Source organism: Gopherus flavomarginatus, chromosome 6 (assembly GCF_025201925.1).
Source record: "Gopherus flavomarginatus isolate rGopFla2 chromosome 6, rGopFla2.mat.asm, whole genome shotgun sequence".
In the NCBI taxonomy this organism is placed as follows: Eukaryota; Metazoa; Chordata; order Testudines; family Testudinidae; genus Gopherus; species Gopherus flavomarginatus.
In genome coordinates this window covers 57,844,880-57,858,878 of record NC_066622.1, presented here as the reverse complement: position 1 = coordinate 57,858,878, position 13,999 = coordinate 57,844,880, and positions in this window count along the sequence as shown.

Sequence of the window (13,999 nt, the reverse complement as noted above, 5' to 3'; positions counted from 1 at the left end):
TGCTAGGGTGTGCTAGGGTGCACATGTGTGGGTCCCAGCTGCTCCCTGCCCATCTCATTGAAGCAGGTGTGCAGGGTTACTTCCCTCGGAACTGCAGGGCACCAGTGAACATGGGGCTGGCTGGAGGTGTGGGAGGGAGAGGATGCTAGAGGTAGGGTCTGGCTGCAGGCTGGGCAAGGGGTGTGGGGCAGGCTGGAGACAAGAGGTGTGGGGTGGGCTGGCTGGCTTCAGGCAGGGCCACAGGGAGGGTGCGGCATGGGTTGGCAGGGCTGCAGACAAAGGAGTGCGGGACTGGCTGGCTTCAGGGAGCGGGGTGCTGCAGGGGTTGGCTGAAGACGGGTTGGTGCAGGGCTGAAGGCAAGGCAGGGGGTACGGGGTTGGTTGGAGACAGGGCAGGGGGTGCAGGGCTTGTGTGGGCAGGGCAGGCAGTATGGCAGGGGTTGGCTGGAGACAGGGCAGGGGGTGCAGGGCTGGTGCGGGCAGGGCAGGCAGTGTGGCAGGGGCTGGCTGGAGACAGGGAAGGGGGTGCAGGGCTGGCTGGAGACAGGGGTTGGTGCAGGGCTGAAGGCAAGGCAGGGGGTGTGGGGCTGGCTGGAGATGGGCAGGCTGCACTCAGGAACTGGTGCAAGCAGGGCAGGAGGTGCGGGGCTGGTGCGGGCAGGGGGTGCAGCAGGGGCTGGCTTGGGATGGGCTGGCTGCAGGCAGGGCAGGGGGTGCAGGTACATGGGGTACAGCCCATCCTCTATGGTGAGAGCCTCCTTCTCCTCCTCCTCCTCCTCCTCCTCCCCCCTCTCCCACTAGGGTAGCAGCAGCAGCCTGGGGCTTGGGGGCTATTTCAAGGGCCTGGGGCGCCCCTGCTTCCACTGCCCCAGCTCTGTAAATAGCCGCGGGAACATGGGGAAGCGGCGGGGCTCCTGTGGCAATTTAAAGGGCCGGGGAGGTAGAAGCAATGGGAGTCCTGGACTTTTTAAATAGCCCCCAGAGCCCCGCAACCATACCCCAGGGCTCCAGCAGCAGGGCTCTGGTGGCAATTGAAAGGGCCTGGGGTTCCAGCCCCTGCTGGGAGCCCCAGGCCTTTTAAATTGCCCCCTGGGGAAACTGGGCCACCGTGGTACAGCGCACTGGCTTTTGCTGGTACTGGGGCTTGGGTGCGGGGTCCTCTTAGGAGCGAGGCCGATTCAAGGGAATTGGTTAAATTGGCCTAAAGCCAGCCCTGGTGGCTGGGATTTAAAGAGCTCTGAGCTCCCCGCCCGCCTGCCCAGAGCCCTATAAATCCTCGCCGCGGCTGAGATTTAAAGAGCTCTCGGCTCCCTGCGGCTGCGGGCAGCTCAGAACCTTTTGAATCCCGGCCGCGGCTGAACTTTAAAGGGGTTTGTATTCCCCGCGGCTACGGGCAGCCCAGAGCCCTTTGATTCCCGGCTGCAGGACGCATAGTGAGACTTCACGGGCCGCACGTTGCCCGTAGGCCGTATGTTGCGCAGGCCTGGCATGGAGGGGCAAAATAGGTAAGAAATTTCCGTGGCCTGTCACTAGCAAATTGTAGCCACCATGGATCCTGCCAGAGGTGGCTACATCTTAGCACTGTGGGAAGCAACCCTTCACAGAGACCATTTGTCTTGTGGTTTGGGATACTTCTCAAGACATGCTGCACTCAGAGTGACCCCCTCATCCTGTGCCAGCTGGAGAAAAGAAAAGGGGTCAGCCAACTCTCCCACTACCAGCTGCGAACCACTGATCCCCAAACAGGGGGAGGCCTCTGGCTTTGATGTGTATTAAATATCAGGCTGGTCTCTTTCTTTGGCAAATATCTAACAGAGCTAAAAGAGGGAACAAATGATCCTCAAAGGAGAGGGGAAAGACAATCACTGGGAAATTTAATCCCCTGCAACATCCAGAATGGAGAGCGACTCAGGGCAACAGGTTCCCCCGAAGGAAGAAGTTTTGGGGATTTAGAAACTTAAGGAACAGCACAAAACTTGAGAGGATTGTTAATTGACATTTGATAATGACACAGAGGGAAAACCTGAGCTTTCAGATCAGTGTTCAGAAATGAAGGACAAAGGGTGGAAATCAGAGATTTTGGATCCATTTTGCAAATTATAGAGAGGGAAGTGGAAAATCAGAGGGATTTTATATCAGTTGTTGATAGGAGGTAAAATCTGAGTGTTTCACATGAATACTTGATAAATGAATAAAGAGGAAATGGGCAACATTTGCAAACTTTTTGTGTTCAGTAGTCTGAGAAAAGGTGTAAATCTGAGATTTTCTTAGTATTTTATAATTAGAGACAGGAAAATCTCAGGGCATATTCAATTAGAAAGAGACAACTAGAGAGAAGTGGGGCAAATGTTTAGGTTATTTTATTTGAATCTTTGAGATTTGCAAAGAAATTGTGTCACAAACTGCATATTTGATAACATGAGAGGAAAACACCAAGATCAGAGGGGAGAGAGTCACTTTCCTGTCAGGGCCCAGTGCTACCTCCCCCTACCCCTCCAGGGTCTCTCACTCACTGGGGGCTCCAGGTGGGGCTGGTGCGGTCACAGCCTGGGGCTGCCTAGGGGGCAGGTCCCAGCTGGAGAAAGCCCCCCCACCCCGGCCAGGATAGGAATGTGCTACTGGTAGCAGCCTGGGGTTGGACCCTCTCTATGGGGGACACTTGCTCCCCCCTCCCCTTCCTGGCCATTCCCACGCCCTGTTGCCAGCAGAGAGTGGCCCCCCCAGCCCAGCCCAGAGGTGTCCCTGTCTCAGGCCTCCCCCAGCCTCTGCCCAGGTCAGAAATCACTCGGGGGAACCATTTCCCACCTACACAAGGACAAATCACTGCAGGTGAAGATGGGGGGAAACACCCCAAACCTGAGATCTGAACTGGCCATTGGCAAAGGGGAGAGAAAACGGGGCACAATGGGGGGAGGGAAACAGGGAACTTCTCAGGGGTTTGAGGGAAGGGGCTGTCAGCCTGGATGTTGCTTGTTGCTCTCTAGGGAGAAAGGGGGCAGGACAGGAGAGGAGGGGGTCTCCACGGAGGGGGCAGTGGTAATTCCGAGGGGATCTCAGCCCTCCCTTTTTCTCCCCGCTCCTCAGGGGTCACCTGCTCTTCTCCCCTCGTCCCCCAGCCATGTCCCGGCTGCACAGACATTTTCCATCCATCCCTTTCCCAGGTCTCCCCCCTCCGCAGCCCCCGCCCGACCACACGCAGGGGCTGCTAGGTGTAATGCATGTTCAGTAGGGATTTCTCCCCTACTAATGCTGGGGTGTCCTTCTCCTATAGGTTAGTCTACTAATGATCTCATCTTGGTGCCATGTGTGTCAGTTCATTGCCATGGCACTCGTGTGCTTAGACATCTGAGGATGCTCTATAGAAAAGCTCCTTGAGTGAGGTGATCCACAGGGAGTAGCTCAAAGCTCCAAAGTGCCTGGCCAGGGGCAGGACATTGGCACAGCAAGGGCGGGGTGTGGCAGTGAAATCACAAAGGCCTTTTGAAGGACCTCACACTATTGGTCAAAGACTATTGGTGAGCAGGTGGTGACCTCACAGAGAGATCCTGACATCAGTCAGGGGCCAGGGGCTAGGGAAACCTCAGAGATACCTGTGGCTTTGCTTCAGCAAGTCTCCTTCTCCAGGTCTCTGTCTGAGGACTGAGAGAGTATTCGGGTTCACGGACGTGAGCGCCAGGAGAAACCTCTTTCCAGTTTTCTCCTTCCCTTGTATTGATTTTACTAGAAAACAGCCGTCCCTGTTTAGAAGGTAAGAACCTCCTGGAGGTGTGAAACCTGTTCAGTCTGGTCCATCTGGTGAGAGTTGAATTCTAGGCATAAAAAATATGAGCTTAAGGAGGCAGAATTTTATTCCGCACCTGGGATTTTGTCCCTTAGAATCATGGGGACATTAGGGTTTCTCCTTTGTGTTTCACATTTTCCTCCATCCCCCTGTCCCTCCCTCCTTTCTCTTCATCTCTTCTTTTGTCCTTTCTCCTGTTCCCCTCCCAACACCAGGACGAGTGTGTGCGTGTGTGTTGCGGGGGAGTGCTCTGCAGCTCTCACTGTGGGAGTTCCACCCAAAAATGTGAGGCTGAAATAGTGCTCAGGCAGTCAGGGCTGGATTAACCTTTTGTTGGCCCTGGCACCAAACATATTTGTGGGCCCCAGTGTAGTCACTGTGGGCTCCGAGTGTGGGCCTGGTGGGGCAGTGCATTGGTGCCTTCGTATACCCGGTACTGAACCTCAGAGACATTTTTCATTTTGATCACACACCTCTCCATGACTATATGCATTGCCATACACAGCTCCCTCAGCCCGCGGGTTTTCTTATTGAGCTGTACACCCATGTGGGTTTACCAGTGTCCACAGTGAGCAGAACTTTCATAGTGACCAAGGAAACTCCCCTCAGATTTATCTCTTTCCTCATTCAGACCTTCTCTAGCCATGTCTCCAGTACCCCCCCATGTCACCAGTCACTGCATGTGGTCCTAGTCTCAGCTCAAAGTCCTAAAGCCAGCAGACACCTGATCAGTTCTGACAGATCCCTCCCTCAGCCCCCATCCTGCCATGTGAGCAAGCCACCTGCAAACACCATTTCCCCAAAGTGAGGACTTAGCCCTTGGGAATCTGAAGACACCAGCGTCTCTCCCTCTGCTCCCATCTACATGCTAGTCCGCTACCTGGTCACCACCACCTCTCCCCATACTTGTTTCCTTTCTACTTTGGACATGCTCCCAACCAGCTGGAAGCTCCCTCTGCAAGCCTGACCTGCTCCTACCTTCCCTGCTCCCCCGACATTCCTTTCCTACTGGTGACCTCTGTTCCTTGAGGTTAACTCCAGTGTCTTTCGGTGCTCTAGCTTAATGGCCCCTGGAGTCATAAAGCCACTTGTAGTTTCTCTAGCTACAGCCATGGGGCAACTGCCAGAGGCCAGTCTTAGACAGCTGCAGCTACTAGCCACAGGAGCGGAGGCAATGCCAAGGCTGAGCATGCTTGAACCTTGCAAGGGCAGCACTAGGGATTCTAAATCCTCAGCACTAGCCCTAGGCAGCTGCAGACTCTGGAGTTAGGCACTTTCCTCCTCTAGGTTCCTGCATGGTTACAGAACTGCAGTAAAGTGGAACAATTATCAGCTTCTGTGATTGGAAGATATCTGGATCCATCTAATAAGACTGTCCTACATAAATGAGGAAAGTTGAGGTGCCTTTATTATTCTTTTGTTCCATTCTTTGTTTCTATGGGGAATTTGCCAGTGCAATATCACTGTCTTCCTTTTAAACAAACAAAACTAAAAAAAAAAAGTGTAATGGCTGTTGAAAATAGCAATTCCAGCCCTCGTTAGCACTGTGAAGACCCAACGTTTGTTGCTCAATTTTCTCCTACTTTTTCTACAGTAAATGACAGTGGATCAGCATATTTGATTTGGGAGAAATGAAGTAACAGCTGCCCAAATTGAGCTTGAGCACTCGTGATTTTGAGGTGTTCAGATCTGGAAGGCAGGGGCTAGATTCCCTTTATGAATATTAGATACATCTGGAAAGGAAAAGTCAATTTCTATTTTCATGGCTCAGAAGTGGAAATCCTCCTGTCCTGTATCTGAAGCTGTCCAGGTCCAGTAAAGCCTCCCCTTCCTTCCTTACCATTTTACCTTCTGGTGGGATCCACATACCTCCCTTGCCCAGCTTCAGATAGAGAGGGGCCCTGTCCAGTTAGTCCACCCACTTCCATCTTTGGGGGCTGTCAGGTGAGGTCACACCAGCATCCCTAAGCCTGTCTGGGGAAGACTTCTGAGGGTGCTACCTGGGCCAAAGCTTTCTACTCCTTGGTCACACCTCTTCCCTATTCACAGGTGGCACCCCACCCCCCAGCCACAGCGCATGGAGTCTCACAGCTTCCCCCCTCCTTTTCCTGTTGATAGCAGCCACGGGAATGCTGGGAAATGTTCCTTCTCTGCTCCAAGGCAGGGAGCTGGTCAAGGAACTACAGCTCCCAGGGCCCTATGGGGTCTTTGCTCCCCTATTGAATCCAAGCTGCTCTGAGGCTCCCTTTCTGCAGCGGGGAGGAAGTTACTGTTACAGGTCCCTTCAGAGCTTGGGCTTAGCACTATGGCACCATGTCAAATCCAGTACTGCTCCCAATTCTATCCAGCTCTGCTGCTGGCAGGATCCCTTCCCATTCTTTTTGTTTCCTGTCTCCCCTCCAAGGAGAAGCTCTGCATTGTTCCTGCGTGGGGAGTTGAACCCAGGCTGTCTGGGGGAAAGCCAAGAATTCTAACCACTAGACCACATGGGACTTCCATAACACGTTTACATGTTCATATTCAATAACACAATTAAACGTAGCCATTCAAAGTAGCCATTTAAAAGAAGCCATTCAAAAAACTTCAAAAGCAGACTTCAAAGAGAAATTGCAGAGTTACAACTGATCTGCAAACTTAACACCATTAATTTGAGCTTGAAGAGGGACTGGGGGTGACTGGCTCACTACAAAAGCAATTTTCCCTCTCTTGGTATTGACACCTCCCTGTCAATTACTTGGAGAGAGCCACATCCACCCTGACTGAATTAGCCTTCAACACTGGTTCTCCCCTTGTATGGTAACTCCCTTTACATCATGTTCCAATATATATTTATGCCTCTATCTGCAATTTTCACTCCATGCATCTGAAGAAGAGGGCTTTTTACCCACGAATGCTTGTGTCCAAATAAATCTGTTAGTTCTTAAGGTGTCACCGGACTCCTCGTTGTTTCTGTGAAATAAAAGCAAAATGCACTCTAAGCTGATCTTAACCCTTTCAATGCCCTTACAAACTTAGATACTTCTCACCACAGGCCGGCTGGTGGCTTTTCAGCCAGGCTCTCCCCTTTCGTCAGCGCTTCAGTTGCTGGTGTGGGGGTGTCTGTAGATGTAGGTGGACGAGAGAGACAAAGCATGGCAAATGTCTCTGCTTTTATCATGTCCTTTCTTCCCTCTTGGCTTTGCTCCCCCTTCAGAGTCAGGTGAGCATCACTGCGTCTCTCCAAGCAAGTCTGAGCAATTCCCCTGGGGTGTCCTCTTGCAGGTAAGTGATTGCACTGTAGCTCCCTTGCTGAACAATGGCTGTTGATGGGTTGTTTGACACCCTGTCCGGGTGTTGGTTACTTTCCTTGCTGTTGTCACTGGGGAGCTAATATTTGGCTGACTCCCCCACCTTACAGCATAGTGATAACCACACTTCACAATTCTTATAACTTCATATGCATGAATGGTAAACATCTATGGGTAGAGAAATGACTTTCAGCAGATCATATTCTTTCCCCGATAACTTACAAGGCATGCTCTGTATATAAGATCACGATTATATGAAAATGAGGAATATGGGGGTTACATCACACTCCCCCAAAGGTACAGAATGTCACACTGAGATTCTATTTTCATTTGTTATGTAACAGCATTAAAGAGATCCAGTGACTGATCAATGGCATTTTCAAGTGCTAAAATAGCAAGCGCTGTTGGTCTCTCATTGGCCATCAGCGACTGAAGATACGTTTTAATGAACCAGAGCTTCAAGGCGAGGGTGGCTCTGTCCACTGCCTTCCGTTGCGCTGCTGGGCACCAAGTCCCTGGCATTCAATATGTGAAGCTGGGAGAAGAGAGTGGGGTGGCAAGCGGTGGTAGAAATTTGCCACCAGGGTCTAGCTGTCTAACTTCCTCTTCATACTGCTGGGCCCCTGTTGCCTTCAGGTAACACAGGAACTAAGGCAGGAATAGGGTGAGGAAGCAAGTAAAGCCGAGCAAGGAAGGCAAAAGTTAATCTTATCTTCATGGGCAGCTCGCAATGACTTCCTTTTTCTGTGCCACAGCTGACAACAACATCCCAGACAGAAAAGTAAAAGGCCAAAAAGAAACCTAGCAGCTGCTGAAACAGTTCAGTTGGGAGCGTGCTAGACTAACAGGCTCTTCTATCCTCCTTTATGCACGGGCGGGATGTTTTCTGAGAGTGCAGCAGTTCCTTTAACTGCCACGAGTCCCTCATTTCAGGCTATGCAGCAGGAAAAGACAGCATGGGCTTCTGCACCGAGTTGGCCCACCTGACCTTTCATTCTTCTCTTGCTCTTTGTCACCAAGGAGAAGAAATAGAAGCTCTCCCTCAAGCTGACCTTGAATGGTCAGATGCTGCTTAGCACTGAAAGAGCAGCTTTTGCTGGGGGATTCTCCCAGCACTTTCCAATAGCGGGAAAGTATGAAATCCCCATTTGACTGCTGGGGACAGAGCCCTAGAGTGTGGAGCAACTTGCCGAAAGTCCCCCCAGGAAAAGGAAAACAACCAGCAGTGGAACCAATAGGAAACCCAGCAATGGAACTCAGGAGTCCTGGGGGTGTGCTAAGGTGTCCTGATGTCCCGATTTTATAGGGACAGTCCAAATTTTGGGGTCTTTTTCTTATCTAGGATTCTATTACCCCCACCCCAGTCCCGATTTTTCACATTTGCTGTCTGGTCACCCAAGAGTGTGCACATGTGTGGGTCCCAGCTGCCTGACCCCTTCATTGAAGCAGGTTACTGCCCTGGGAACTGCAGGGCACCAGTGGACATGGAGTTGGCTGGAGGTAGGGTCTGGCTGCAGGCAGGGCAAGGGATGCGGGGCTGGCTGGCTTCAGGCTGGGGGGTGCATCAGGGGTTGGCTGGAGACAGGGTAGGGGGTGCGGGGCTGGCTGCAGACAGGGGGTGCAGGGCTGGTGCAGGCTGGGGGTGTGTGGGGGCTGGCTGGCTTTGGGCAGGGCCACAGGGGGGAGCGGTAGGAGTTGGCTGGAGACAGGGCTGAGGGTGTGTCAGGGGCTGGCTGTGGGGCTGGCTGCAAGCAGGGCAGGGAGGATGCGGCTGGTGCGGGCAGGGCAGAAGGTGCAGGGCTGGATGGAGACAGAGGATGGCTGCGGGCAGGGCAGGGCAGGGGGTGCAGGGCTGGCTGCAGGCAGGGCGTGGGGCAGGGCCCGTTCAAGGATGTTTCATGCCGTAGGCGAAACTTCCACCTTGCGCCCTCCTCCCCGTAGGCGAAACTTCCACCTTGCGCCCTCCTCCCCCGCGCCCCCGCCCTAAGGCGCCCCACCCGTGGCAGCTCCCACCTCCACCCTGAGGCGCCCCTCTTGTGGCAACTCCCCCGCTCTGCCCTGCAGCACGGCCCCCTCGCCCCAGCTCACCCCTGCTCCGAGCACGAGCACCCCAAGCACACCGTGATTGCTTCACTTCTCCTGCCTCCCAGGTTTGCGGCACCTAACCCGGCCAGGTAGTCAAGCACCCTCCTCTGAGCCACAGCAGCGATGACAGTTGACAATAGAGGCACCTTAACCCCTGAGTTCCTTCAATGTGTCCCCCTCCGGGGTCCAGCTCTGATCACCAGATACTCGGGGTATGTCTAGACCACCTGCCGAATCGGTGGGCAGCGATCGATCCAGTGGGGTCGATATATCGCGTCTAGTGTAGATGCAACACATCGAGTGCTCTCCCCTTGACTGCTGTACTCCAGCTTGGTGAGAGATGCAGGCAGAGTCTACAGGGAGCTGCAGCAGTCGCCTCACCACCACTGTGACATTATAAGTATAATCTAATATCTCATTGAAAGGTGACAGGGCCAGAAAGAGTTAATTAACTCACCTCACAGACTGACCTGACCCATGGGTGAACCTTAAGAACTGCTTAGCAAGATATGTAAATGAACAGAGCTTTGAAATGCAAGTCTGCATTGTTAGAAGTAGAAGGGGAGATTTTTGCTCAGGTCTTGTGATGTAAGCAAACAAGTCTTGTCTGTTGCTATAATTTTAATTCAAAGAGCAAAAAAGGAATATTAACATTTATGATGGTACTTGAGTGAAGTAGTATTATTGTCTATGTGTCTCTTTGAAGGTTGTGGTAACCTCTATTTGAACTGTTTAACGAATAAATTACCCTGTACTAATTGCCAGGATGTTTGGAAGCAGAGCTAAGCCTATTGTTTTCTCAGGCGGAAAGGCTGCTGGAAATGTATAAGAAGCCTGGGACACGATCCTTCTTCATCTCATATCTGCTTTGGGTTTCAAGACGGGGAAACCTTAAGCCACAAGGATTGAGATCCCCAGTCACTGACTGGAGCCACCCTGAATATGGATATTGGACTATAACCTATGGACTATTTCAAAAAGGACTTTTGGCTACTACAAGCTCACCTCTACTATGTATCTGAACCTCAAGAATTGAATTCAAGTCTATATGTCTATTAATCTTTTAACCAACATTCTCTCTCTTTTCTTTTCTAATACATTTTAGCTTACTTAATAAGAATTGTCTATAGCATGTATTTTAGGTAAGATCTAAGTTGTAATAGATCCTGAGTATGTGGCTGATCCTTTGGGATTGGAAGAATCTTTTCTTTTATATGATGAAGTAAGATTTTCAGGAATCATCATCATATCTGACAGGTATGTCTGGACGGAGGCCTGAGGCTGGGTACTTTAAGGGAACTGCGTGGCTTAAACTTCTAAGTAACCAGTGAGGTACTACAGAAGCTGCTTTGTGCTGGCTTGGTAAATCTGAGTATTGAAATCACCACCAGCATTTGGGATTTGTCTGCCCTGTTTTGTTTGCAGTTCACCCTGATTAAGTGACCTCAGGTGGCTCCCACAGGGAGCACCGTCACACCTACATCCAGGCTGTAGGGGTCCGAGGGATCTTAGGGGCCTTGAGGTGCACAGATAACTACGTCCAGGCCGTAGGGGTCCCTGGGGGCTTAGAGAGTTTTTGGGGGGACACAGATACCAATCTCCAGGATCTTGGGTTCCCAGTGGGGTTTAGGGGGTTCATGGGGGGCATAGATACCTACCTCCAGGCTGGAGGCATCCTGGGAGTCTTAGGGGATTTTTTGGGGCCCAGAATACCTGTGTCCCGGCTGTAGGGGTACCAGGGGTTCTTAGGGGTTCGAGTGGGCACAGATACGTATGTCCAGGCTGTATCGGTCCCAGAGGCGATTAGAGGTTTTGTGAGGGGCACAGATATCTACATCCAGATTGTAGATGTCCCGGCGGGGGGATAGGGGGGTTGTGGGGGTACAAATACCTACATCCAGGCTGTAGGGTTTCCTGGGCGGTTAGGGGGTTTCTGAGGGGCACATATACCTACGTGCACATTGGAGTGTCCTGGGGGGCTTATGGAGTCTATATGGGGCACAGATAACAATGTTCTGGCTGTATAGGTCCCTGGGGGGCTTAGGGGGCTTGTGAGGGGACACAGATACCTAAGCTCAGGATGGAGGGGTCTACAGGGGTCTTAGGTGTTTGTTGGGGGGGCACAGATACCTACGTCCAGGCTACAGGGGTCCCGGAAGGGCTGAGGGTCTGTCACGGAGTGTGGGGGAGTCCGGTCCTGCAACTCTCTTCCTGGGACACAAGGTGACTCTCAGCCAGCCAGTAAAACAGAAGGTTTATTGGACAGCAGGAGTGAAGGATACAGCAGAGTTTGGAGGCACAAGCAGGACCCCTCAATCGAGTCCTTCTGGAGGTTCAGGAAACTTAACACCGAGTTTCGGATTCCCTGAATTCCAACCACCTAGACCAAAACCGAAACTGAACTAACTCCCTCCAGCCGGCCCCTTCCTGTGTCCAGCTTCCCTGGCAAAGGTGCTGACCCCCTCCCCCCTGCCTAGCTCACGTGACAGGCTGAGCAAGTGTCCGGTCCTAAAGTCACCCCCTGCTCTCCCATCCCCCACACAGACAGTCCCTACTCCATCACAGTAATGCCCAGAGCATTTCCCTAATGGAGCAACAGTGGCACCCTGTGGCCACGCAGGGTAATGCACAGAGCATTTCTCTCATAGAGGAACAGTGACGCCGTGTGGCCACGCAGGGTAATGCACAGAGCATCACGCCTATGTAGAGGCTGTGGAGTTCCCTGCTGGGGCTTAGGGGTAGTGAGGGGCACAGATAGCTACGTCTAGGCTGGAGGGATTCCGGTGGGGATTAGGGACTTCATAGAGGACACAAATATCTACATCCGGGATGGAGAGGTCCCTGGATGGCTTAGGGGGTTGTAGTGAGCACAGACACATACGTCCAAGCTGTAGTGGTCCCTGGGCGCTTAGGGAGTTGATGAGGGGCACAGAAACCTATGCATGGTCAGGAGGGATCCCTGGGGGACTTAAAGAGTTGTGGTTGTGCAGATACCTATATCCTGGTTGGAGCGGGCCCTGGGGAGCTTAGGGGTTTGTGTGGCATACACATAGCTACAGCCAGGCTGGTGGGGGACCTATGGGTCTTAGGGGGCTTATGGGAGGCAGAGATACCTATGTCCAGGCTGGAGAAGCCCTGGTGAGGGCTTAGGGGGTTCCTGGATGTCACGAATATCTACTTCCAGGCTGGAGGGGTTGTGGGGGTATTTGAGAGTTGTGGGGGGGCACAGATACCTATTTCGAGGCTGTAGGGATTCCAGGGTTGCTTTGGGGCATTTTGGGGTACAGATACCTGTGTCCATGCTTTAGGGTCGCTGGGAGGATCAGTATATTTGTGAGGTTGCACAGATACCTACTTCCAGTCTATAGGGATGTTGGTGGGGCTTAGGGGTTTGTGGGAGGCACAGATACCTTCATCCAGGCAAGAGGGGTCCTGCGGGTCTTGGGGGGGTGGGGGGAGCTCAGATAACTATGTCGAGGCTGGAGGGGTCCCATCGTGGCCTAGGGGGTTGGTGAGGGGTATAGATACCTGCGTCTAGGCTGGAGGGGTCTTGGGGGTCTTAGGAGGGTTGTGGGGTCTGAGATACCTATGTCTAGGCTGGAGGGGTCTCGGGGAGGATTAGGTGTTTTGGGGGGAACAGATACCTACATCCCGATTGTAGGGGTCCCTGGGTAGCTTAGGCGCTTTGTGGGGGTCACAGATACAAACATCCATGCTGTAGGGGTCCTGAGGGTCTTTGTGTGGCTCTGGGGGTCACAGATACCTACCTACAGGCTGGAGGTGTCCTGTGGGTATTAGGAGGTTTGTAGGGCGTACAGATGCCTACATCTGGGCTTGCGGGTTCCCTGGGGGGCTTAGAGGTTTGTGGGGAGCACAGATACCTTTATCCAAGCTAGATGGGTCTCGGTGGGATTAGGGGGTTGTGGGGAGCACAGATACCTATGTAAGCAGAAGCAGGATGAACTCTACCTTGACATCTGGTGGTGAATTATGGAGAGTGTAGAAAAGAATTTCAGGGACTGATCGTGTTTGCATAGGCACACCCACCCCTCCTGACATGGCAACGACAGCCTGGGATGGCTGCTTTGGCAGCTGTGGTATCCCCGGTTTATTTGTTGTTGGGGCATGAGATGTGGAGTGTTGTCACCCTGATTGTGTGGGTGAGGAACTGTGAAACTGCTTTGAGACAGGGATTCTCACCATCACTTGAGTGGCACTCGCTAGACAAGGGAGTGAGCTCCTTGGGTGTACCAAAAACATGAATTTCACTTTTTTCTTTTTTAGCAGTTGAAGAGTAAATCTGAAATTTGTTTTTTTTAACAATGGAAGTTTAGGTTTCTGAGCTGAAATCACTGAAGAGCTTTGTTAGCTAGTAAAAAGTCTGAAGTTATATTGTGCAGCAGAGCAGCTGACAGAGAGAAACAGTTTGTGGGATGGTTAGAATACCCCGCGGAGTGAGGTGAGCTGAAAAGTTTTTTAGGACAGCTGGAACAGATCCCCAGTCGGCTGGCAGAACAGAGTAGCTGGTGGACTGAGCTGAGCAGTTCATGGGGAAGGCGAAAGCAGAATCCCACAGAGAGGCAGGGCAGTCAGCAGTGGACCACGTAAAGTGCTCGTTTCTACCCAGGCTGGCAGGGGGAAAAACCCTGCAGATAGACTCTTGAACTCTGGGGTTGCGCAACTGTGGGTGATTTTGGGGTTGCTGGACTCTTGAAACATTTGAGGTATTGGACTTTGGAGTCTTGGGGTGATTTGGGGATTGCTAGACTCAAGAGCCCAGGGAAAAGGACACGGCCTAATTGAGGTGTTTTCCCAATTTAATGCTATGTTGTTTATCTCACGTTAT